The sequence below is a fragment of the Ambystoma mexicanum genome, chromosome 3p, assembly GCF_040938575.1.
Source record: "Ambystoma mexicanum isolate Mex_15411 chromosome 3p, UKY_AmexF1_1, whole genome shotgun sequence".
In the NCBI taxonomy this organism is placed as follows: domain Eukaryota; kingdom Metazoa; phylum Chordata; class Amphibia; order Caudata; family Ambystomatidae; genus Ambystoma; species Ambystoma mexicanum.
In genome coordinates, this window is record NC_090925.1 from 1,079,050,298 (window position 1) to 1,079,077,048 (window position 26,751).

The following is a 26,751-nucleotide window of genomic DNA, read 5'->3' on the forward strand; positions in this document are numbered from 1 at the left end:
AGCAATCCTACTAAGATCCACACAAACATGGAGTGGATTCAGATGGGCAGAAGACTGGGAGGACAAGGTGACTTTTACGCAGATGACCTACTAATATACCTACAGGACCCACGTGACTCTTGCCCTATCGTGACGCAATTGTTAAAAAGATACGGCATGTTCAGTGGCCTTCGTGTCAACTGGTCTAAATCCACACTGTTCCCAGTGAGGCAGATAGACAACGCAGTACCAGACGAATGCCCATACCACATTGAAAGGGAGCAATTTAGATACTTAGGCATGCAAATTACACAAACTAACAGACTATGTGCCCAAGAACTTACTCCCTATAACGTTAAGGTTCAAAGATGACGTCCAACACTGGATGTCCTTACCACTTACAATATTAGGACGCGCTGCACTTTTCAAAATGATGGCTCTCCCCTGCTTTCTTTATATATTGCAAAATGCTCCACTACCTGTTGCGCCCAGTGAGTTTCATAGAATAGATCAAACACTCAGGAAATTGCTATGGAAAGGGGGACGCCCACGTCTGGCACTCACGACCCTACAAAGATCCATATGGGAAGGCGGAATCGGACTCCCCCGGCTGCAAACCTATTACTGGGCCAGTCAAATGGCAATAATAAATGATAAACTACACAGGGACACCACACTACCGCACAATAGAATGCCGGATTCCAACCCACAAGAAAGACCCATCATGAAATACCTCTATTGACAAAAAGACCGGGCTGCAGTCCCATCCATGCAGACACATATAACTCTAATATGGTCAGATACTCATAAATACTTAGGCTGGGATGGAAAGCTAACCCCAGCACAACCACTGTGGAATAATAAACACCTCCCGGAAGTGAACAAACTCCCTAAATGGCGCTCCTGGTCCCAACTAGGCATTACGAAAATTGGGGACGTAGTGAGAGAAAACGAAATAATACCATTCAAAGTTTTAGCTACCACTTTTACGCTTCCCCCTAATGAACAGCACCACTATGTGCAACTTAAACATGCGCTACAGGTTCATCTCCCCGATATGATAGACATGCCAGACTACTCCCCGCTGGAACGCAACCTATTGCCAGAAATGGTAGACACAAAGTCACATCCACCTTATATAGTGCCATAACTTCCTTCGCCACAAAAGAACTGTCAGGTTTGAAGGCCAAATGGGAAAGGGATGTGGGCACCATACTTCCTGAGGACTGGGTGGCTGCACTAATGTTCCTCAGAGAGGTGGCTATCTCCTCCAGGTTCAGGTTAATGCAACTGAAGATACTGCATAGAATTTATTACCCGAGGGTAGCACTATTCAACTGAGGGAAAACCACTGACCCGCACTGCTTGAGATGTAAAAGGGAGGAAGGCTCCTACTATCACATACTGTGGGAATGTGCCGTCATCCAACAATACTGGCAGCACTGCTGCAGCGAACTGTCAAGGGTAATGGGCAAAAGAATTCACATGAGCCCCAAACAACTACTCCTGGGAATAGAAGAGGATATCGAGCTAACACGTTATGAAAAAGCATTTTTATCTACCACCTCTGCAATACTGAAAAGAAATATAGCGCAATTCTGGGGCTCTTCAACAGCGCCGACTTATGAGCAATGGATGACAGATGTGGACATTTGTATTGCAATGGAAAAAAGAGTATATACAGCCCGGGGATGTCCTGAGAAAGCTCAGAAAATATGGCAAAAATGGGAAGATGCACACTGCACACTGAACAGTAACCTGTATGGACAGACTGTGCTAAAACCCAAGGACTCGTAAGGGAACCAGTTTGCGCAATATGAATGTTGTAAAATATCCGGTTATGCTAAGCTCCTCTGTATGTGAAGCAAGGTGTGGAATTACGAATGGGCGGGAAAGGGAAGTATTGGTTACCCTGTTGATCGGGGCTGTATGTTTTCTTTGTGTTAACAAAAAACAATAAAATGTTATATTAAAAAAAAAAAGGATGGGTTTTATCCGGTGAAAGACAAGCTGTATCTACCCACGCCTGCCCAAAGGAAAATTGTGCTTTCCTGTTGCCATGATTCGAAGATTGCGGGACACAGAGGCATCAAAGGTACCCAGGATTACCTCCAAAGACACTTTCATTGGCCTAACATGAAAGAAGACATTGATCAGTATGTACTGTCCTGTATTGTTTGCCTCCGAAACAAGGTACCACATCAAAAGCCGATAGGATTGTTAGAACCCGGTGCCATCCCTACAGTACCTTGGAATACCATTTTGACAGATTTTATCGTCAAATTACCCCCTTCCCAGGGTTGTACTTGTATCATGGTGGTGGTGGACTCTTTCTCTAAACTGGCTCATTTCTCCCCTCTGTCTGGGATTCCCTCCGCTACCGAAACGGCTGAGGTCTTTTTGAAGAATGTATTTCGGTTACAGGGGATACCCACTAAAATCATTTCAGATCGAGGTAGTCAATACACCTCTCGCTTTTGGAAAGCATTCTGCGAAGTATTAGGCATTGAGAGAGCTTTAACATCAGGCCTCCACCCTCAATCTAATGGGCAGACCGAACGCCTCAATGGTACCCACGAGCAATATTTGAGGTGTTTTATAAATCAACAACAGGATAACTGGGTCCCCCTATTGCCCTTGGCAGAATTTTCCTATAACAATTCCACTCATTCAGCTCTTGGCATTAGCCCCTTCTTTTGCACCTACGGATATCACCAGCATTCCATTCAACCTCTTTCAGTAACCTCCACTAACATACCCTCTGTTGATTCTTCTCTTTCACTTATTCAAGAAGTCCACGAGAAAGCGAAGATGAGCCTTCAGGAGGCACACGATCGCTACAAGACCCAGGCAGACAAACACCGGAGACCGGTTCCGGGGTGGGAAGTGGGATCACGAGTCATGCTTTCCACAAGATACTTACCCCGGTGGGTGCATCCCTCTAAGTTGTCGCCCAAGTACATAGGGCCATATAAGATTCTACACAAAATAAACCCCGTCGCCTTTCGTCTTCAACTTCCTGCAGGCCTTCGGAGAATACACCGTGTTTTCCACACATCACAGTTAAAACCCTTTCAAGAGGATACATGGTCCCGTAGCCCTAAGCTCTGTGCTTTGCCTACAGACACTGCACAAAAAGAATATGAAGTCGCCCAGATATGTGACTCGAGGTATCACAGTGGTAGGCTAGAGTATCTGGTACGATGGAAAGGGTACTCCTGGTCAGAAAATTCCTGGGAGCCTAAATCCCACATCAATGTTCCCCTTTGCTATGCAAATTTTATCATTTTCACCCCGGCAAACCCGGCGGAGTGAGTTTCAAGAGGGGGCATACTGTCACACCTTGGGGTAGATGGCGAGTTTGGAATCGCTGGCGCCGCGGTTTCCATTGAGTGTTCCTTCACGTCTTCTCGAACGATCTGTGCAGGTCCAGCCTTTTTGCTTTGCGCACATAACCGGTAGCACTTATTCCACTGCTTCCGGGTTACGGACGCGTTGCAACGTTTCCTTGGTTTCGCCTTGGTTGTCATCGCTCTGTGTTTTTGCCTTCCGTGCGGTATTCTGCTTTTCCTGCCCGTCTCACCTTTTGAACCCCTTCGTGTTCAGCCTCTCCTTTGCCCTCTCGCTCCTTTTTCCTGCCTTCCTCCTTTCGCTCTGTTTTCTCCCCGCTTGCCAGCTTTTCGGACTTTTGTCCGCCTCCTTTTGTTTCCTCAGCTCTTGGTCCCTCTTCCTCCTGGCTCTCTCTCCTTCTTCTCCCCCTGTTTTCCCACTTGTCCCATTGATTACCTGTGTACCAGACCCCTACTTGCTTATCGGACTGTCTGTGCCTTCCGAGTGGTTCCGCTTGCTTCTTTGTGTACCGGACCCTTGCCTGTTTACTGGACTGCCTCAGCCATTCGAACTGTACATTCTTGTTTACCCTCTTGCGAACCATATCCTTGACAGCCTCCAGATATCCTTCTATCTCATCCGATATCTTCCTGCGTTTCCGAGGACCCCAGACCTTTCTACTTCAGCCTGAGGAAATCACACAGGGGATTTTCGTGCCATAGGCTTTTTCCCCTTTCTCTGACGGTCACGGGGGATCGTCCACCGCTCCACCTATAAGGTGGCACTGTGGCGTCCTTCTGCAGTCGTCCCTACCTGCATAAAAAAAAGAGAGACCAGGTAACAAAGAGAAAAGGAAACCCAGGAGAAAAGACAAAGGTGAGGAGGAAGGGGAGGGATTTGAGACAGAGTCCACCTTTGAGTAAGAGGACATAGCTGACCCTTGTGACACTATCTTGTCCTCCTTTAGTCCCCTAACTCTGTTCATCTCATCTCTCCTTCTCATCTTTCTTTTCTTTTCTTCCTCTTCCCTTTTTTGCAACCTCTGCACTTGCATTGTCTGTATTTTTATCTCCTCTCGCTTATTTTCTAGAGTCTCTTTTTCTTTACTTGTCTCGTACCTTCTTCATTATTCCTTTTGCTTCCTCTCGTTTTCATTCTCTTCTTTGCACACTCTCTCATGTTCTTTCTTTCTTTTCCTGCGTTTCTATTTCTTCCCTTTCTTGAACCCCAATCAATGGCCTTATCATTTAACTTAAGTAATATGAGTCCTCCCATCTATTCATTCTGTACTATTGTTACTCCTGTAGCCTTATTTTTCACTTCCCTTTGTCTCCTCGCTTCTTCCCATATCGCCATCTGTCTAGCCTGTCTGTACTTTCTCTCATCATGCTATTTACATTCACTGCGTGTTGGCATATATTTGAGTTCTCTACACTTGCTCTGTTTCGCATTATCCATCCTCACTGTTTTAAGTGGTGGGCTTGTATGTCAGATTAACAAACCCCACTGCTGCTTTCAATTCCTTTGAAGGACAAAATTGCTGTTCCTCAGTATCTGTGCTCTTGTTTTCAGAAGATGAAAGAGGGTTTTTCTTCAGGAGTGAAAAGAGGAGATAAATGCATTATATACTCCTCCTTATGCTGATTAAGCATCCACTCCTTCTCAGACAGATCTTTCTTGCTCCGATACATTTTCCACAACTCTAAAATGGCCAATCTTTTCTGTAACTTCTCCCCCTTGTTTGTAGCATGCAAATATGTTGTCATATGTCGCAATACTGTTTTTGACAAGAAACCCTCTTGAGGCCACTGCATGAGTGCTTTATTATTCATGCCTCTGACTCACTCCGCGTGATACTGTCTTATCGTGGGTGTGTATCTCTGCAGTGTCCTGCAAAGGTGTACAAGATGAGTGTCCCCCATGATGACAAGTCAATCTAGACTGTCAAAACTTAGCAGATCTTTTATTCTTTTATTTATTTTATCAAGTCTAACACACTGATTCATTTGAGCAGGCACAATTAATCGCTGCTTGTTACCAAAAAAACTATTTTGTAACCACTTTAAAAATCTATGCAATGATGTTCATTTTGTTCCTTTATTTACCCTTTCTATTAATTTTAACCATTTTGTTGTTTTATTATTGATGTTTTAAGAGTCTCTTCTTAATTTATTCATTATTCTCCTTTGGTTTTTACCCTCCTGATTGACGTCAATCTCTTGATTTAAAAATCTGATGATGACCTTAATTTTTTACTTTCGTTTTACATTTCCTAATCTAAACACAATAAATGTTTTATACTGACATATTTATAACCCTATACACATGTGCACTCTTACATTTTCTGCATACGCCTTCCTTTACTATCTTTCGTAAATGTATCTCATCTCACTTTTTACCCCATTTTGGAGTTTGATAGGCACTCTTCTTTTTGGCCTTGCCTCAGGATTCCTTAAAGGGATAGTCCAGTAAAAAAATGTATTTAAAAAATAGATAGGCAACATTAAAAAAAAATACTAGCACTTTTTTTTTAAACTTCCTGTGCTGGCTTTTGCTTTTGCGGCACTAATGAAGGAAAAGCCAGCCAGCTGTAGTAAACAAAAGCTACCGCTGGGTGGCTTTTCCTTCATTGGTGCTGTACACGGAGGACGGGGACCGGAGACCAGAGCAGGAAAGCTGCAGCTGAATCTCTGTAAGTGCTATTAATTTATTTATTTTTTTAAAATAAGCACTAGCTGTGGGTTTTTTTCTAAGTGTTCCGGGCTGGAGGAGCCCGGAAAACTTAGAAATAAAACCGCAGCTTTAAAGACGCTGTATTTATGTTTGCGGTCGCTTTTGAAGCGACCGCAAACATAAATACAACGTTTTGTTTGAAAACGCTGCGGTTTTTCTTTCCATGTTTTTCAGGCTCCTCCGGCTCGGAGGAGCCTGAGAAACGCGGAAAGAAAAACCGCAGCGTTTTGAAACACAACCGCTTTGTGTTTCTGCCTGCTGTGGCTATCACTTTGGGTCTCCGGTGCTCCCACAAGGGAGCACCGGAGCCCCAAAGTGAAAGCCAAGGCAGGCAGAAACACAACACGGTTGTGTTTACATGCCGCAGTGTTTCTGCCTACAGCTGATTTCCCATTTGGGGCTCTCGGGCTCCCCACGGGGGGCCCGAGAGCCCCAAATGGGAAATGCTAAATGCTGCAGTGTTTCTGCCTAAATCTGATTTCCCATTTGGGGCTCTCGGGCTCCCCACGGGTGGCCCGAGAGCCCCAAATGGGAAATGCTAAATGCTGCAGTGTTTCTGCCTAAATCTGCTTTCCCATTTGGGGCTCTCGGGCCACCCGTGGGGAGCCCGAGAGCCCCAAATGGGAAAGCAGATTTAGGCAGAAACACAACCGCGTTGTGTTTCTTCCTGCCTTGGCTTCACTTTCACTCCCCTGGGGGAGCACCGGAGACCCAAAGTGATAGCCAAGGCAGGCAGAAACACAACGCGGTTGAACACAATGTTGTATTTATGTTTGCGGTCGCTTCAAACACGACCGCAAACATAAATACAACGTTTTTAAAGCTGCGGTTTTATTTCTACGTTTTCCGGGCTCCTCCAGCCCGGAAAACGTAGAAAAAAAAACGCAGCTAGTGCTTATTTTAAAAAAAAAATAAATAGCACTTACCGATATTCAGCTGCAGCTTTCCTGCTCTGGTCTCCGGTCCCCGTCCTCCGCGTACAGCACCAATGAAGGAAAAGCCACCCAGCGGTAGCTTTTGTTTACTACAGCTGGCTGGCTTTTCCTTCATTAGTGCCGCAAAAGCAAAAGCCAGCACAGGTGGGCATCCATTTCACAAAATGGATGCGCCCATGTGCTTGCTTTTGCGAATTTTGAGCTTGAATAGCTCAAACTTTTACATAGGAAGTTTAAAAAAAAAAAGTGCTAGTATTTTTTTTAATGTTGCCTATCTATTTTTTAAATAACATTTTTTACTGGACTATCCCTTTAAATACTACCCCTATTTGGAGTTTTAGAGCATACCCTTCCACCAGGAATCGAGGTATATATTTCTCTTCTTTCTAATCCCGAAAAGTCCTGTTACTTCTATACATATATTTACAATACAGTCCCTCCCCATGTTTTTCCCATCTTCAAAGTTCTGCTTACATCCATGGCTCAGCTCGAGTTCCTCGGCATAGACTCTTCCCAAGTCAACCAGTTCTCCTTCAGTCTGTGGGGCATCTGCAGGGACCGGACAGGAATTTCATCAAAGGGGAGCATGCTGACTGATTCTTCTCACACGTGTGTAATTGCTCGCAAATCTCTGCAGGAAACCGCATGGTCTTCTGGCTAATTGTAGAATCAATCGAGAGTCTGATAGTCTAGATCTGTGCTTAGGTCGATTAGACCAGAACCACCCGCACCGCTACCGAAATGTGCTCTAGCACCTTAAAGCATCTATGTGCTAGATGGAATTACCAATAATGATCTCAGACCCAAATAACCGGACAGACTCAAAGAATATGGCAAAGTACTACTTTATTATTAGCATAAAAATAAAATAGGGCAATCTGGCGAATAACAGGCAGTAATTCACCCACACACACCCAAGTGTGATTATACAAAGGTGTATACCTAAACTAAAACCTACTGAAAGGAGGGATTGGTTAAGGGAACATATGTACCTATCCTATGTAGAAGTGTTAATAACTTCATTGGCTGCCCCTTATCTGGTGGCCTTGAGCCACCTCTAAATATGTATAATACTGATTATAGCAGAGAAATGGCAGCGGGTTGGTCTTTACAACATTCTATAGCATGTTGCTACATAGACCCTCTGATTGGTTGGCATGCTTTTCCAATCTTGGACTTTTGGCTTATTACCAGCACGTAAGCAAATCAAAACTCAGGTGCCGCAAGCAACGTCAGATTACATCCCACTTTCCCAATTAGTCTATCGTTTATCATCGGTCAGACCCCAAGCCAAGGCTTCTCCTTTGTAGTTGACCTCAAAGCCTGTTCTCTGTTATGGGATATTCAAAGGAGTGTAGGCACACCCTTATCTTTGTTTTGGCTTAATGAATAGCCCTTTTTTTACTTCTGAATCATGTGTGAGGAGACCACAAATGTGTCCATCTCAACGTTCTATTTACTGCTATTTGATTCAATTGATCTGGCTGTCATTAACCTTTTTGGCGTCTGGAGACTCGCTCACTTCAGATATGTTCTCATTTGCTTAATATAAGAGAAATATGTCTTACATACATGGCTATTCTTTTGGCTCCCCTTGTGCCTTACAATTATTCTTTGAAGTAGCCTCCTTAATCACATGCTAATAGACTCCTCTTTATTCCTCACACAACGCTGTTTGTTTTTCAAGCGCCTCCTGACTCTGTAGCCCTGGTCTATCTCTGAGGTAGCTTGATTGCTTTTAATACTAGTCCGACGTCCATCTTTCCATCATGGCCGTAATTGCAATGTTATGTTTTCCTCTGCAGCAAACTTCTATGTGTCTAATCTACCTTGCATTTCTGCATATATACGCTTATTAGTTAGCAGGTTACTTTATCTTCTTTGCATATACGATGTCTTCATATTCCATTACATATTTCACTTGTCACTTCAGTTTCATCTTTATTCTTTGAGTATTTGCATATTGTTTCAGTGATTCTCAGTATCTTTCCTCTATGACATCACTCTGCTCTTGTCAGATTTCACTTATAGCTCTATGATGTCCCATGGTGTGTGCAGACATCCTTCTACCCTCTCAGTGTGAGGGTACATTGTATACAGTTGTCTGAGTGCATATCTATTTATTTTATCTGTACCCCACACAAGACAAAGCCCAGAGGCATAGTGGCGCCAACAATACATGACAACACAAAAAGAGAATCAGAAGGAAAAAGTGAAGGTGAAGCAGAGAGGAGAATTTAGGATAGTCCTAAATTCACTCAAATAGGTAAGTTTTCAACCTGCTTTTAAAAAGCTGCAGACTAGTGCAGGATCTAAGATCCACTGGAAGGGTATTCCATATCCGTGGGGCAGTATGAGGAAAATAACTGTGCTCCACATAAGAAAGATGAGATCTTGGCATTTCTAGCAAACCAGTGTTGGTAGACCTCAGCACTCTGCTTGCCGCTAGGCAGGAAATGCAGCTGTGCAAATACTTGGGGGCTTACCCTGAAATACACTTGTGCATAATGCACATCACGCGATAGATAATTTGTCTGCGAATGGGAAGCCAATGTAATGCTCTCCTAGCCACTGTGATGTGTTCTCTCCTTTGCAGGCCCGCTACAATGCGCACTGCATTGTTCGGAATCACCTGCAACCGGGTCATCGTCTCTCATACACTTGATACAGTATTGGGATGATACCTGGTGTTCCACATAGGACTCTTCTCCTACTGTTCCAGTATGATGGAGGCGAGGGGGTAGGAGCTAGGGATGACATGTCCACTTTCTCCTATATAAAGGTCTAAGAACCAGCACACAATGTATGCATTGATGCCTTTGCAGAGGCTTACACAGGGCAATGGAGCATGATCTGTAATTAACCTATGTTTTCGTCCCGTAAGGTAATATTTAAGATAGGTTATTGCCCACCGTATTGCCAATGTCTCATTCAATAGTGACATATTTATTTTCCCGGGAAAACAATTTCCTACTAATGTACAAGCTAGGGTGTTCATTACCATTGTGATCTTGTGACAGAACTGCCTTTAACTCAACGTGTGAAGCATCCATCTGTAAAATGAATTCCCTGTTGAAATCTGCCACTTTCAAGACAGGTTCACTACTAATGTGCTTGAGTTTATCAAAGCACAATAGGTCTTCCTCTTTCCATTTTACCTTCTCGGGCTAAGCGTTTTGAGCTTATCAGTGAGGCAAGATGTGATGGATGAATAGCTGTGAATAAACCACCTATATTACCCCTCTAGCCCCTACTTTTTGTGTTGGTATTAGTGTTTCTATGACTGCTTTCCCGTTTTCAGTTTGGGGCTGAAATAATCCATTGGCAAAAAGAAAAATCCAAGATACTTGACAACTTACTGTGCCAAGTGGCCTTTCTTTGGATTTGCTGCGAGCCCTGCCTTTCTCAATGCCCTTGTATCTAAATACGAATGGTGCACATTTTCCTTTCTTGTCCTACTGTGGATGATTATATCATTGATGTATGCTCCACAGAAAGATGTGTAAGGATGGAGGACTTGATCCATTAATCTCTGGAAGTTTGCGGGAGCCCCATGTAGCTCAAAAGGCAATACCTTAAACTGAAAAAGTCCAATGGGAGTAGAAAATGCTGGTTTCTCTTTGTTCTCTGCATTAATAGGAACCTGCCAATATCCCTTTATCAGATCAATTGAGGAGAGAAAAATGGCAGCTTTAAATAGATGAGTCAGATCATCAATCCTAGGCATAGGGTAAGAGTTGAATTGGTAGACCGCGTTCACCTTTCTGAAGTTGATGCAGAATCTCCATGATTGATCTGGCTTGGCAACAAGAATTATCGGAATGGACAAAGGTCTCTGAGGGGGTTGGATGTTGTCGGCTCTCAACATGTTCTCCGCCTCTTCTATAATAATGTCTTGCCAGATATGTGTACCCGGTAAAGCTTTAAATTGACCACTTTTCCTGGGAGTCTGTGGATATAATGAAACACCCCTTAACTCATCCTGGCTCTGTTTTAAAAACATCAGGGAACTGTTCTAAGAGGTCTAACAGGTCTTACTTTTGGTTTTGAAGCCGATGAGATGGAATCAAATGTTTCCTATTTGATTGATCAGACAACAGACTAGTCAAGACTACAGAGGTATTTTCAACAGGAGTTTCCCTCCATTCATTTAGGAAATGTATATGATAGATGTGAGTTTTAATTCTTCGGTCAGGTTATGATTCTCGATAATCATATGGTCCTGTTTGTTCTATTACTTCATGGGGACCATGCCATTTGGACAACATCTTGTTCTCAGATAAAGGAAGGAGAACAAGGACTTTGTGTCCAAATGAAGAAGGATCTAAGCAATGCTTTCCTATCATGGTATCCTTTCTGATGTTTTTGCGCCTTAAATATATGGGTTTGCACTATCATCACGACCATAGCCATGTTTTTCTTTAACCATTGGGCTGTTTATAAAAGAGGCAAAATGTCTTTCTCCCGCTCTTTCCAAGTCTCCCGTAACATATCAAGGACATCACGTGGCTCTCTGCCATATAGCAATTCTAATGGAGAAAATCCTGTTGATGACTGTGAGGTCTTTTGGACCCATTGTGTCATAATGTCCCATTTTTTGCTGTCAGCTTCAACTAGTTTTTTCAATATATGTTTTAAGGTTTCATTAAACCATTCTACTAATCAGTCAGTATGTGGATGATAACTGGAAGTTTTCAGTGTTTTAATATGTATAATTTCCTTTACGTCTGACATCAATCTGCTCCTAAAGGTAGTCCCATGGTCCGTTAGGATCTCCTTCAGGAACCCAACTTGTGAAAAATATGGGATCAAATGTTTGAGAATTTGTTGGGTCGTATTATTGTCTTCTGGGAATGCCTCCACATTGCGAGTTGCATAATCTGCTAATACGAATATATATATAGGTTCCCTAGTTTGGATGGTTCAAGGGGCCCAACTATGTCCATGCCTATATGTGAAAAAGGTAGATCAATAATTTTGAGGAGGGGAGGGGGAATCTGGAAGCTTGTCTTTTGGCATAACATGCAACTGAGCACAAGGTTTGCCACATCTGCATGTATCCCTGGCCAATAAAAATGGCTAAATATCTGTGCTTGAGTGTTAGCTGTTCCTAAATGACTGCCTGCCAAATGGGAGTGTGCAATCTCTAGAACTATTTTTTGTGACTTTTGGGTACCACTATTTGTGATCTAAGAGTACCATCAGGACTGATGTCTCCTCTATGTAGTAGCCCAGCATTTAAGAAATAAAATGGACCTCCTTTCTGTCTGCCCTCCGCCTCTGGTAATACTTGAACGAAGGGTTCTGCAAGCAAGGGATCAATCATTTGTGCAAATGCCAAATCCTGGCTAATGTTGACTTCTTCCCCAAGGGCTTTTTGTGGAACTGCCTCGGATGTAGAGTGGAAGTCTATGTCTGCCTCTCCAAAGCCTTTGCTTCCTCTTTCAGTTCTGTCAGAGTTTTACATTTCTTTTGGTTTAGGAAAGAGAGCTCTCTCCAGAACCCCATGTGCTATCTTTTCACCTACATTTACTTGATTTGACTCCTTCGCTCTGTTTTGACCAAAGCCTTTATGTCGCCTCTATAATCAGGATCCATAATGCTTGCTAGTCACTTATTTCTCTCGTGCACCCTAAATTTATTTAAATTTCTTCCCTCTTGGAACACACTACAGTTATCACTCTAATTAGTAACATTACTTAGCATTAGGTGTGCTGGCCATTTCCCTACTCTGTCCATCTAAAACATATTGCCAGGTTAGGCCTGATTTAGAGGCAAGTCTTATGTAAATTGCAGGTCTGGGTATGAGGACCAAATCAGTAGGTATTAAAACTCAGTCTCCGGTTTGTATCGACGCTCCCCTGCTACTAGATAAATCAAACCCAATGGAATGTTCTGTAGCTATTGATGGATCGGAAGCTCTGTTACTGAGCTTCTTAAATGTGAGGATTCCCCAGTTTGTGTCAAATGAGCCCGATTCCACTGCTGACACCATATGAGAGGAGTCAGAAATGAGAGTCGGACACAAGTTTGCCATGTTTTTGTTTAAAGACTTTTATTGAAAATAAAAGGGGTTGGGAAAAGGCCTCTCTGACCCTGCTGTAAGAGGAATTTCCCTACCTAAACAGAAGCTAAGGCTTTGTCTGTGTCAGGATGTAAAAAACCAAACTGTCCTGTGTCCAATGTTCTATTCTGATTCTCACACTACAAACTTAACTATATGGTGAAAAGGGAGTTGTCTTTAACCTTGATTGGTTTGGAAAAGTGTTCATAAATGAAGGATAAATTACTTAAACAAAAACTTCTCAAGAAAAATATTCTTGATTCCAGAAGGTACTTTCCTTCCCCTGGATTCTTCTTTACTCCTTGAGTTTTTCATACACTATGGTTGTTTGGGCCTCGCTTGGCCAAGTGCAACACTTGTACAACAAATCTTAGTTTTCACTTTTTTGGTTTCTTTCAAGAACAATTATTTGGGCCTATCTTGGCCATGTGCAACACCTGCATACAGTGCTGTTTGACTTCTTATAATCCTTTTTGAATTGCCTGGTGTACTCCCCTGCCAGGGTTTCTGTTTTACACACTTGTAATTGCCTGGTGTACTTTCCTGCAGGACTTCTGATTCACACACTTGAGATTGCCTTGTGTACTCTCCTGCCAGGACTTTTTGATTCACACACTTGAGGTTGTCTGGTGTACTTTCCTACCAGGACTTCGGTTTCACACACTTGAGGTTGCCTGGTGTACTCTCCTGCCAGGACATCTGTTCATTTGGGTTTTTCACCCGCTCCCAAAGTTGTCTGTATATAGTATTTGATAATGTATCTTCCTGTTTTGCAGTCTTCTTTCCTTTGTTCGCCGGTCCTCTGTGGCTTCCTGTCGACACGGCTGCTGTCCTCTTGGCTCTGGTAAGCCAAATGCTGTTCCACTGTGACTGTAAATGCCCAGGACTTCTTCAAATGCCCAGGACTTCTTCACTGGCTCCTGCCATTCCTGCAGCATCCCTCAGTTCAGCAGTTCCTTATTCCTCCGGTGGTGAGCTTCCTGACTACATCACGCCGATTCTGACTTCTCAGCTCCTCGATTCTCATGGATAGGTGCAGTACTCTCTCCCCAGTCACCACAGCAGCTGTGTTCCATTCTCTTAATCTAACGTGTCGGCTTGCACTCCATTGTGCTAACGACTTTTACAATCAATTAGTTCAATGATATCCAAATAACTACTTTAAACACTGGCACATCTAGGCTGCAGAGGAAAAGAAAAAAGCTTCAAGCCCAAAGAAGCCTCACAAATACAAGAATTAATGATTTCTAACATATGTGCCACGTACATGTTAAATAATCAACAATTATACTCAATTAGAGTTTAAGAACAAAAAAATCAATTTAAATTGTACATTAGATTTTTTTTTATTTCTTTTCATCCTGAGGACATCGCCAACACGTGATTCGACCTTTTAAACAATGGTCTTCATCAGGGCACTTTCCAATAATAAACACGGTTGTGTATGTTTCAATATTCTTCACATTTTTTCCCACTTCTCGAAACCTAATTGCTCAGTTCCTTTTCTCAAAACGGGTTTCCTTAAGTCCCAATTTAGTTCAAGGAATGCTCCTTGCTCACCGGTCTTTAATGCTTGTAATAGCCCCAGCTCCACTGTATTCTAACTTCTGCAGAAAACCGTGTTTATTATTGGAAAGTGCCCTGATGAAGACCATTGTTTAAAAGGTCAAAAAACGTATTTGTGATTCCTGTTTCATTCTCTGTTTGGGTTGCTTAAATTTCCAGGACACCAGTGAGCACCAGAAAACACTAGAGAGCTTGCTAGGTTTGAAATCTCGTTTGCTCCACATTATTTGATCCTTCTTCTTTTTCGTCCCAGTATCTTGTGAATTCTGGGAACAGAAGTCCATTGTGTGCGACTGACTTATGGGATTCGGACAAGCATTTTTAAAAGGTTTTGATGGCAAGTCAGCTCTGATTTATTGACAAGTGGAATTGAAAGAGGTGATTTCATCACATTGGCAAATAGGCCAAGCTTGGAAGGTAGATTTGGTAAAAGGGTTTTCCCTGCTCTCTATAGGAAAAAGAGTGGATACAAGACAATAGGACATACAGGTTTCAGGCATGGGTATGTTATTTTCAAGGGTAAATTAGGGATACCATGCATCATCCGAAAGAGCCACGGCATCTTCCTGAAGGTTGTCTTCTCCCATGTGATCCTCCCTTATATAGCCTCCCCCAGGGTCAGGATCAGGTAGCAGCTGCCGTCCCCAGCCACATGGGAGGAGGTTACTCCAAGGGCTTCGTGTGATGGCTCCACTGCATTCATCACACTGGCCTTCAGCCCTGTCGTAGAACCAGAAAAGCCATCTGATGTTGCACTCGGCTCAGAAGGCACAAGCTCAGTGAGCACTTTACAAAAGTTCTCTGGGCTACTGGCTATGGCCTGTTGCTGTGGGCAGTGTCCACTTTAATCATGGCAAGGCCTTTGGACATGGATAGAGCCCCTCCATGCCACCCTAAGTGGCCACTTGACCTGTCCTATGGTCAGAAGCGAGGTCTTTGGGCAACTCTAGCCCCTCAACTGTGTCCATGGGCCAGTGGTGGCCACTGCACCACATGTTGGGTGTGCAACCCATGTAAAGCCAGCAGACCTGGCTGGTGTAGCAGGGCCGCCACTGGCCTGTGGACTCAATCCATGAGTTACTGGTAGGCAAATCCACAGGCATCCTTGACAAACTGGGGGATACCATGTTGCATCTGATGAAGCCACTTGGGGTTATATATCTGCCCTCTGAAACCACAATTACCATTCCTGATTCCATGAGGTTTTTTTCAGGTTTTTCCTATTATATCTTTCAGGGGCCTCCCTCACTCAACATATGGGGTTGCAGACTGGGGTTTCAATATGTTGTGTTTCTACATTTTTCCAGTACAGGATCTGGAGTGCCCTGCACAAAGTCTACAGAGAACAATTGCAACCATTTTTCATAAATGTGCAGGCCCAAAATCTATCTAATTAGATGTCTTTGGACGTGCTAATCTAGTTGCCCCTTATTTAAATTCATGGACCTGTTAAGAGTCGGAAAATGCAAATTTATCAATCATTGATGCTGAAAATGACCTTGTGGTTTTGCGGACAGATTGGGGACCAGCGTAGATATTCACAACAGGTTTTGGGTCACTTTCGGCCAGATTTAAAACAGACCATGGGGAGAAGGTATAGCAAGTCACAAACAGGATTACAAGTCAGATTAGTTGTGAGGGCCTCTGTAGGATTGAGTGTTAATCTGTCCAGTGGTTTGAACTGTAGGTGATCAAAATAATTTACCTATGAGAAGAGAATGAGAAACGCAGGCTACCAGAACTCCCTCAAACCATGTCTTCCCACTTGACAGAACCTCCGCAAAAAACGTTCTAAAGAAATTCAGAATCAGTTCGCTATTACGTTTGAAAGGTTTTGTGAAATTTCTTAGACTGGCTTAGAAGTGATAAGTATCTTAAACACTGCTCTTCCAATGGGAAGAACACATGAATCATGACAACAGTTTTGCAGTTGCCCCCCTTACAACACAAACAGTGCCGCAGTTTATGACTTTCTATTACCCCAAACAGATTTTTGTTGTCATTTATACATTCAGAAAATGTCTCAAGTGGGGGCACGAGAAGACACCTCAGTACTTTGTTGGGGTGTATGTAACAAATACAGTTGCTCATAACTTTTACAAATAAAAAGGAAAAGACTGTGCATGACCAAGTTTCAATAAGACAAAAATAAAAGGGTTGAGAGAAAACAAATATATGAGGGAAGCAGAGAACTCCTCAAAAGACTGGAGCGCTTTATGTCCTAACGCCACCTCCAGGAATGTTATTACCATTCAGGCATAACAGATTATTGATAGAGTGAGAGTGGGTTTGAGCTTCTGAAAATAATCGTTTTTGACAACAGTGAATGAGAGACATCATGGGATGTGTTTTGACATACTTCTGGAGGGACTGTTGAATTGTATGTTTATTCCTTCCAGGTAGTTTAGTTTATTCATTTATATAGCGCACCGAACCCTGAGGTATCTGGGCGCATTGCATATTACATGGTCACAGAACATTTTACAAAAATAGCAGATAAAAACAATTATTGACATCGTAAGACATGTGGGTACAGGCATTTACACAATAATATATAATGAACAATTATTTACACCTTAAGTCACTGGGTGTGACTAACTTCACAGAGCAATACATGGCTGATAGATATAATACAGTATTGAATTATGGAGAGGAACATTGTCACGGTTTTATAACACGGCACACTCCCTTCAAGGACTCCTTCCCCTGACAATGAATGTGGTGCACAATAAAAAATGCTTTTTATCTATAATAAACCACAGGTTCTTTTATTTGAGTAGGCCCCCAACCCGTCTCACACCCAACCTTCACAAACACCCTGTGTAAGAATGGACTAGGAACCAGGCTGGAGTACATCAATATGATATTTATTAATTTATGATTTCAAGAAAAGTTAAAACACATTCAAAATACAACAGCCATTAATATGTGACAACACAAATGCAATGCTTCCTACAGAACAATTGGTTCAGAAATCCTAACACAGTTCACACAGATCTTTATTGGCAATAAAGGAAACACAGTTTTAAAACAAGTGATAGCACCAGGGTTATGCACTCACCCTGCAACACTCACCCCCAAACATCAGCTAACTTAATTCCTTTGAATGGAAGGCAGTGTCAAGGAGTAAGGATAGAGAGAGAGAAAAGTCAGATTTGGAATAAAGCCCACCACCCCAACATGGGAAGTCAGAAAAGAAAATGAAACCCCGTTTTTGGAGCAAAACAGCAGAATCGGATTTGGATCATTACTCGCGCAGTTGCTCAGAACTGCTATGGGAGAGCTAGAAAGGAAATTCGTGTTGCTACACTTGCGGAGATAGGGATGCTTAAAGACTGCTAATCAGCACACAGAACAACGTTGAAATGAGGTAGGAAAATAGATTTTGGGGACAGAGCAAATGCAAAAGAAATACAAACGGCAAATGGAAATTTGTTTTACACGGGATTGACAATGACAAGTAGCTAAGGAAAGGCGCTTAGCTTTTAAAATTGGAAATCGGTTTTCAAGGACAAGGACAGAGGTGCATAACAGATCGGATTCTAGACAAACGGTTACTCTCAATGGGACTATGGTTTGGGTTATTTAATAGGACAGATGCAATTTAGGAGTTTGTGCAGTAATGCACAAAATGCACGGGCAAATTCGGTTTTCAGTTGCAAGGAGACTAATTCTGTTGAGGCTATACTTTAATGACTAGTTATTAAAGAAAACACTAGGCACAAGGAGGTTAATTTTCGAATTTCAACCAACGTACGCTGTGAATTTCCTTAGAGGGGGATTAATTAATTAATTTACTTCAAAATAATGCTAAGGATTTATACAGACAACTAAGAGATTTATCAAAGGAATATGCTAACATACACAGGATAATTCAGATTCTACTATGGGAAGGTGAATGAAGTATACTGGCAATTTGGGACTTTCATTGGGATTTTAAATGGGGTTATGTTGCAAAAAGGAAAAGATTATGCAATTCAGGGCTGGGGTTATTTGCTACTTACAAAGTATGCCTTGGTTTGGGATTCTGGACAGCCAGCTGGATCTCAGGACTCTCTGGAAAGCTAGGCAAGGGATCTGGTCTCTGCACCCTCCTGGGTGGCTTTCCCTCTGTCCTCTTTCTCCTGTCTCCCCGGATTCTTTTGTGTCTAGTACAGTCCATCCTAATATAGCCCAAATTAAAACATTCATTTTTACAATCTAGGGGGAGTGCTCTAGAATTACTCCTACCCTGGATAGGACAGTTTCCCCTTCCTCTCTCCACCCCCTGGCATGATTGGTTCAAGGGGGAGTAGCACCATCTGTCTGTTTGTCATTTATTAAAGTTCTTAGTTCCCAGGTCCACTTTTTAGCAAAACTGAGTCATGTATCATACCTTCCAACTTATCCTAGTCACCCCCATAAGAAATAGATATGCGGTTTCAGTGAATCATAGGGAATTAGGCAAGCCAATCACAAACTCTGGCTGATGTAGTATGGCCCTTTGGCACATTTTCGTCCTTTTCATGAAATGCATAACAGTTATAACTCTGCAAATGATTAAGCATGTTCACAATTTCATTTTCCATCTTCCCACCAAATCTCATGCTTGTCACATTTTTTAATCAGCCAGTACGAGTCTTTACTGGCCATTTCAGTCCACAAAGTCTCTAAAAATCTGCCTGGAAATTGCATGGAGAAATAGCATTAAACTAAATTATTTCTTAGTCTGAATGCTGGGAAAAATGCCTAAAATGAATCACTACTTTAATGTGAATTTGGAGGATCTGTCACATATGGGAGGGTTGTGCTTCATCCCAAACATCCAACTGTCTCCCCCTGGCTCAGCTTGCAACAGAAGACTTTTATTACACTCTTTGAAATTTGTCAGTTTGTCCTGGTAGTGGGCGCAGAAGGAACTCACACTTTTGGGTCAAGCTCTAGCCACACTTGTTTTCTTTTTCTCCCTGCTAGTACTGCCTTCCAGTCTGGCAGAGCCAGGAATTATAATGCCCTTAGCCACATCACATGTCATTGTGGAATGGTTCACGTATAAGTGCGACTTCCAGTGGGAGGCAAGGCTTTCAATTGAGAAGTGTCCTGCCTGAGCCCAAAAACTGGTTTTACCGGTTTTCTGAGCCTTCTCCAAGTTGATTGAAGTCTTTGGGGTGAAAATATAATGTACATTGCTTAGCCATCTACCCACCCACACATATTCACTGACATTTCTGTGCAAGCTAAAACTATCCTTTCATATTTTCTTTTACACATGTGCAAGCCGTATTTTTCATCTGATGTTAGAAATGTGGTTCTATAGGTCATGGGATTAATTTGATTTGTCCTTTTGAGTGGGTTTGCATCTGCTGCTGGTCCATTGACATAGAGGGGTGAGCCCCTTGCACAGGGCTCTTTGATTTGACACGGGATTAAAAGAAAAAGCCAAGGCGTTTTTCATTTGCAGCGTTTTTGAGCGCTGCTGTTCACATGAAAGGGAAAACACAAGCTGTGTTGGGTTGTAATGTTGAAATCCATGTGATTTAACAGTAAGACAAGGCCGTTTTGGATGTAGTGCATAGCTTTGATGCTCAGATGCAGGAAAAACAAACACTGGGACATTTTTTAACATAGGGCATAACTTCTTATTGTTCAGTTGAAAGAAAAGCAAACGCAGAGCCATTTTCCAATGCAGTGCATAACTTCTTTTTTATTCAGATGAAAGAGAAGTAAACATAGAGCCGTTTTGGTGGAATGTTTAACTTTTCTTGTCATTCACATAAAAGAACAGCAAATGTAGGGCCGTTTTCCAGGATGCAGTGTTCATATGCTTGCCACACATGTGCCAGGGAAAGCCAAGCACAGCCATTTTTGTGGCAATGTTTAATGCAGCTTCAGGTGACAGGGATTTCTCTTTCAGGGCCATAAATGCACCCCATAACATGGCCTAGAAGAATGTACAAAAGATGAGGTGCTAGCGGTGGTAGATGCAGTGGTCTTACATCGAGGGAGGATAACCGCATTTTAGAATCTTTCCTAAATGAGTAATAGGAGGGAGCTGCTCTTAAGGAGGAAGGCATGGAGTTCCAGAGCTGAGCTGCCATGACTGGGAAACTGCTACCTCCTGCTTTCTTAAGTTTGAATTTAGGGAATTTGAGGCTGTTGGCCTGCAAGGTTCTGATAGGGTGTTCCAAAGTGTGTTTAGTGAATTTGTCCACTAAGTATTTCGGGCCAAGTTGGCAAGATATGTGAAGGTTAAGGATTTGAATTTGATTCTATCTTTAAAGGCGAGCAATATTTGTGGTAGGCCTACCGTTAGAGATATGCTGCATTCTGGGGATGCTTAGCACCGTTCTAAGGGTGTTATTTGGGAGAATTTTCAATTTGCTGATGTTGTGTTTGCTAGTGCCTAGATAGAATGCGCTGCAATAGTCTAGTTTAGACAGAACGAGGGCTCGAGCGAGCGTGATGAAGCTGGCCGTGGAAAGAAATGGTTTACAGCCGTTAATCAGTTTACAGGTGTAACTGGTGGCTGAGGCAGTGGCATTGACTTGTTTGCTCAAGTTCAATGCTGAATCCAAGTAGAAGCCTAAAGTCTTCACCTCTTTAGAGACTTTGATATCTAGGCCGTCAATGTCGAAAGACTTGAATTGGTTGCTGAGTTTGTTCAGTCTACCTGGTAACCCAATGAGTAGGAGCTCTGTCTTATCATCATTAAGACAGAGCCCACGTGTGGCCATCCAGGCTTGTATGGTAAGGTACATTTTCTTGATCCGTGCCACATCAGTGTTGTAGTTTCCAGAGATTGGAATGAGAATCTGGGTGTCATCAGCATAGTTAGTGTAGGAGACACCCAGATTATCAAGGTCGTAAAACAGTGGCTTCGTGAAAATAGTGTACATCGTCAGTGAGACGCAAAAGCCCTGAGGAACTCTGCAGGAAACTGGTACTGCAGCTGACATAGGAGAGAACATTCTCATGGAGCGATTGTCTAAGAAGGATTTGATCCATGCAGTAGCTTCCTTCGAGAAATGGGCAGCTGAGATAAGATGATTACATAGTACTTTGTGATCCACCAAATCGAATGCGACGGATAGGTCCAAAAGGAGAAAGATAGCTTATTCACCTTTGTCCTTCAGCTCATCCATTTGGTTTTTTAAGTCAATGAGTGGTGTTTCTGTACCATGTCTTGGTCTAAAGCCAGATTGATGGAGTCCTAACAAATTATTAGTCTCTGGATATGTTTGAATCTGGATGTAAGCTGCATTGTCTAATATTTGTTTAAGAGAAACGGGACAGTTGTTATCGGTCTCTAGTTTGTGGGTATACTTCAGTCTGAATTTGTTTTTTTAATAGGGGAAGAACCCATTCTTCTTTAAGGTTTGTGGGGACAGTGCATGTGTCAAAGGAAGAGTTGATTAGTAAGGTAATAAAGGGTGCTAGGTCTCTAGCAGCCTCTATGATTATAGACGCATGGCAGGAGTACCCTATGCATCTAGAAGGTTTGAGTGAAGTTATTATGTTCTCCACTTCATGGATGGAGACTGGTGTAAATTTAACTTGATTAGATAGTTTAGTTTGATTTACAGGGGCCTCTAACATCCTTGGGTCATAGGTAGGTGGTTAATTGTTTTTGCTGCAATTTTATTTAGGTTGGGTTAGAATCTAGCAACGTACCCGCCCCAAATGCCAACATTGTTGCAGCCTGTATGTTCCTTCCAGCTCCTCACCTCCATCCATCCTGCCTCCTGCGAGACTGAATAGAAGCCTGACTTGTTCGTCCCCATTTTTTAGTACTTCCTGTGGAATCATGGCGATCATGAGCAAAGGACGGAAAGAGCCAATGATAGGAGTCCATATCATTCTCTCTATCCTTCTGTTCCCCTATTAGGACTCGGATGACATAAATATGGCACTAACAAAGCATACAATACTAAACAACATGCATATCGAACTCCATCACACAGCAACATGGACACAACTATTAACCTACTCATGCACTCTCCTCAGCTGCCACTCTGCTGTAGCGCACACTCATGAAATGAATGACCTGATCAGCATACACACCCCAGATATGCTCTTTCTCACAGAGACATGACTGAAACCCCACAGCACAACTATTGTCCCTGCCATGCTCCCCACCACACTACCTCAATCACCACAGAGGCCGCCCATACATATACAATGACTCACTCACACTCAGAAACCCCACCCACTATATACATTGTTTGTAGTCTTTCCTCTCAGTTGTGCCCCTCCTTCACATTCATCCACCTACTTTGCCAAACAACACACAATTTCAACTTTCACGCTGAATGATCTCACATCACTACCAACAACCAAAGCTCTGCATGCACAAACATCTAGATTGCCAATTTCAACCCAGATAATTCCCCAGACAACAACCCTGTACTGTAAAAAGTCCTCAATCTACTCTCCCACTGCACCCTCAGACAGGCAAATCAAATGCATCACAAATATGTCACTTGCACTACTCATAGCACACCCCTATCCCCACTTGCCCGCCACCTTACTCCTCAACAAGTACGACACCACAATCAACCAGGCACTCAACCAAAGAACACCTTAAAAGACAGAAACACCACAACCACCACCGCAAGCCACGGTTCAACAAATCCCTCATCACCATCAAACAAGCAACCAAACAACTAGGAAGGGCCTGGCATAAGAACCCATTTCCCTCCACCCAGACTCCCCTCAAAGACTGCTGCTAAAAATACAAGCTGGCCATAAGCACCATCAAACCTGCCCACTACCTCCAAAACCTCCAAGCCACCAGCAAGTGCACACAGAATCTTTTTGACATCATCCAGTCCACGCCTAGCATGTCCCATCCACCACAATATGCAACTCCATCATGGAATACTTTAAATCCAAAATACACATCAGGCAAGCCTCCCCTACACAGTCCCTCTTCCCATCCCCAAATCCAAACCCTCCAACACATGGAACACATTCCACCCTGTTGACCAACAAACCCTTGCAGCCAAAACACAACTAACACACTTCCGGGACAACCCATGGCCACCTAACGCTGCATCTAACCTCATCACCACTCTGGATCCAGACTGGGTCAACAGCATCACTCCTATCTCTCAAACGGCACAATCCCTTCATGCACTCAAAACAGGAAAAATAGTCCCCTTTTCAAGAAACCCTCCGTAAAACCCATGCTCACTGAAAACTAACGTCCAATCACAATCCTGCCAAAGCTCACCAGAATCATGGAATGCGTTTTCACAAGCCAACTCCAGCAGCACATCACCACAAACAACTTCCTTAATCCCCTCCAATCAGGTGTCTACCCTGACCACAGCACTGAGACCATGAGACTTCACGTCCTGGATGACCTCCCCAACATCATTGACAAAGGACACACAGAACTTCTAGACCTTCTCGACTTCTCTGCATCTTTCAGCACCATCAACACACTATCCTCCTAAGCATCCCACTGCCTAAAACTCAGATTGCGCAATAGCATGAAAAAGAAGTTCAGAGGATAGCTATCTGCCGCATGAAGGGAGTTGCTTAGTACCCCCAACGTTGCAACTTCATGAGCTTGCTGCCAACCGGATATTCCAATTGCTCTCAATGAAAAGGACATTTGTTCTTTTTCCAGATAGTGGCGGGGCGGAACGTAAAGCACCATCACAAAATGTGCAATAGAACATAAATCTGCAAAAATGGAGATTCACAGCTGATCTTTTGGGTATACCCCCCCCACTTACTCACGGTTGGAGGGAGAAGTGAATCCAAGAGCTAGCACATAGCAACACCCAGGACATGGCACAAATGCTTTTGAGCAGTCTCTTTAGATGTAAATATGTGATTGGGTGTGCACAGTGTTGGTGAGATGTTTGTCTGAATATATTCCTGAATAGATACCAAGCACACACTCATTTGGAGGATGGCATACTTCTGGAAGTCATTTTCACCATCGAAACAAGGCAAAAGCCTCCTCTGCTTCAATGAGATCACCCTCCCAGCAAACCTTCATCACTCTCCAAGCGATTGTAACTTAACTTTGTTTTTTGTGTTCTGTATGTCTTCAGCATGAAGGCCAGCCTTTGAGGCAGCAGCGCCCTGAGCTAGTTAAAAAAGAATTGGTGCCCTCCCTCCATGCGTGCCCCTGGTCAACAGAGGGAGAGGCAGAGGGTGGGGCGGGTCAGGAGCGGCACATTTTACGGAGTTCCACACTGGAATAGGACGCTCATGCTATTGCTATTGCATGAGCGCCCTATTTCAATGAAAACCAACTCGCTCCCGCGTCGGAGCAGGGAGGTAATCATATGAATAGGGTGCTGATGCAAGCAACCTATTGTTATTAAATGCGCCCCACCGCCGCGGGCGAATTTGACGACAAAGGGGCACCAGCCGTGGCTTCTCCCACTATGCCAGCTTGGAGGAGCCCTTGACTACCCTGAGCTGGCGTGGCAGGGGGCTAGTGGTGCCCTAGGGGTCATGGTGCCCCGGGCAGTCGCCTGGCCCGCCCTGCCCTAAGGCAGGCCCTGCTCGGCATGACCACATCTCTTTCAACATTCCCATGTTTCCCTTAATAAATATTGCCAAGGCCCTAGGTAATAATTGCCTCAGCATTCCCTGATGGTTGTGTACGTATATCTTGACATTCCCACGCATAATCGAACGAATTTTCCTCGGACTACCTAAAAAAACTGGCGCCCTAGAGCACCCAACAGAAAGTCGTTGGGCCTTGTAACGTCTCCTGACACACACACGCGCAAGAACAGGAATGCACGGCTCGACCGTTCTTCTAGCATGAGTCCGGGGTCTCGGACTGCTGTGCTTGGGGAGCAGGGTGGCGATTGGCGATTGGCGTGCAGTGTCGGGCTCGCGCGCTCTCCGGCTCGGGCCCCGCAGCAGACGCAGAGCGCGCACGCGCCGCAGTCGCGAGCTCATCAAGACACCGGTGGGATTGTGCTGACGCAGAGCCGCAGTTGTGGCTGGGGGTGGGGCTTGCGCGCTGTGCATGCAGCAGCAGCAGCGGCGGCGTTGCACGGCCGGCGCGAGCTGCCAGAGTGACAAGCCTGTGAACAGGGGAGAAGCAGCCGCTCTGGGTGTCTTGTTGGAAAGAGGGAGGGGAGGGCTCGCCGGCTGCAGAGAGAGGGGTAGGGCAGAAAAACGGCAGCCCGGGGCCCCACACTACCGGTCACACCAGCGGGAGAGCTAGGAACCCACCCGGTGGCACCTGCGGACCCTAGCCCTGCACCACAGGCAGGGACCTGTAACTTCCTGTGCCCTCGTGCGTGCACCTGGATATCTGTCTGCAGGCTTTTCAGGGTGAGTGCATGATCCACCACCCCTGAAGGAGCCTTCAAGGTACCAGTCTGGACTCCGGCCAGCGACCCCGCAAACGTGAAGCGTCATCTAGCAAGGGGGCCCAGGCTGCTTCATATCCAGGGGCCCTGCGTGGTGGTGTGGGGCTTCCGTCGCCCCAGGGCACGGCTGCTGTGAGCTGCATCCCAGAGAGGAACCTGGCAGGACCAGCCACACGTGCTGCGCCTCCTGCCCCGTGACGCCAGCCCGGACCCAGGAAGCCGAGCCTGTACCGCAGCGGGGAGCCTGTGGCATCTCCCTCTCCCGCCAGCCGGGCAGCATCCAGAATCACTCCCGCAACGCTACCTGCCCTGCGAGACGCTCTCCGAACTCATCCCTCAACGCCATCTGCAGCTCGCGAGGCCCTGCCCCGTCTGCTCCTCCTAGGCAAGAGCCGGGACCGCCGCCAGGATCCCGCGCCGTCCTCTGCCTGCAGGGAGCAGGCTGCTGCAGCCAGGAGCCCTGCCAGACCGGAAGATCCTGCAGCAGTCGCTACCCCGTGCTGGGCAGCTGCATTGCAGCCTGGGCCGCCGCCGCCTGCTGCTGCCGCCACCTCCCTCCCAGGCTACCCACAGCCCTGCAGACCCGACGCCCCCGTGGCCTCCTGTTTTCCTAGGCACCCTCTGCACCCGCATGCATCGCTCCCCGGTGGCCCAGTTCTTCTGTCCATTCTGCGCGTCCGACCCCCCTGGGCCTTCAACCATCCGTCCGCCCAAGGCCTGCTGAGTCTGTGTAACATTGTTTTGTGTTACTCTCTGTCACATTGACCTTATTTCTCAACGTTGAGGGCTATTGGAAACGTTTTGAGCAGCATTA

The 26,751-nt window shown here is 44.4% G+C and overlaps 1 protein-coding gene across 1 annotated transcript in view; it reads left to right on the top strand.

Moving 5' to 3' along the window:
• Positions 1–26,751, top strand: part of PPP2R2B (protein phosphatase 2 regulatory subunit Bbeta) — a 1,057,189-nt gene that overhangs the window by 595,387 nt on the left and 435,051 nt on the right. The gene's annotated exons all lie outside the window — the stretch shown is intronic.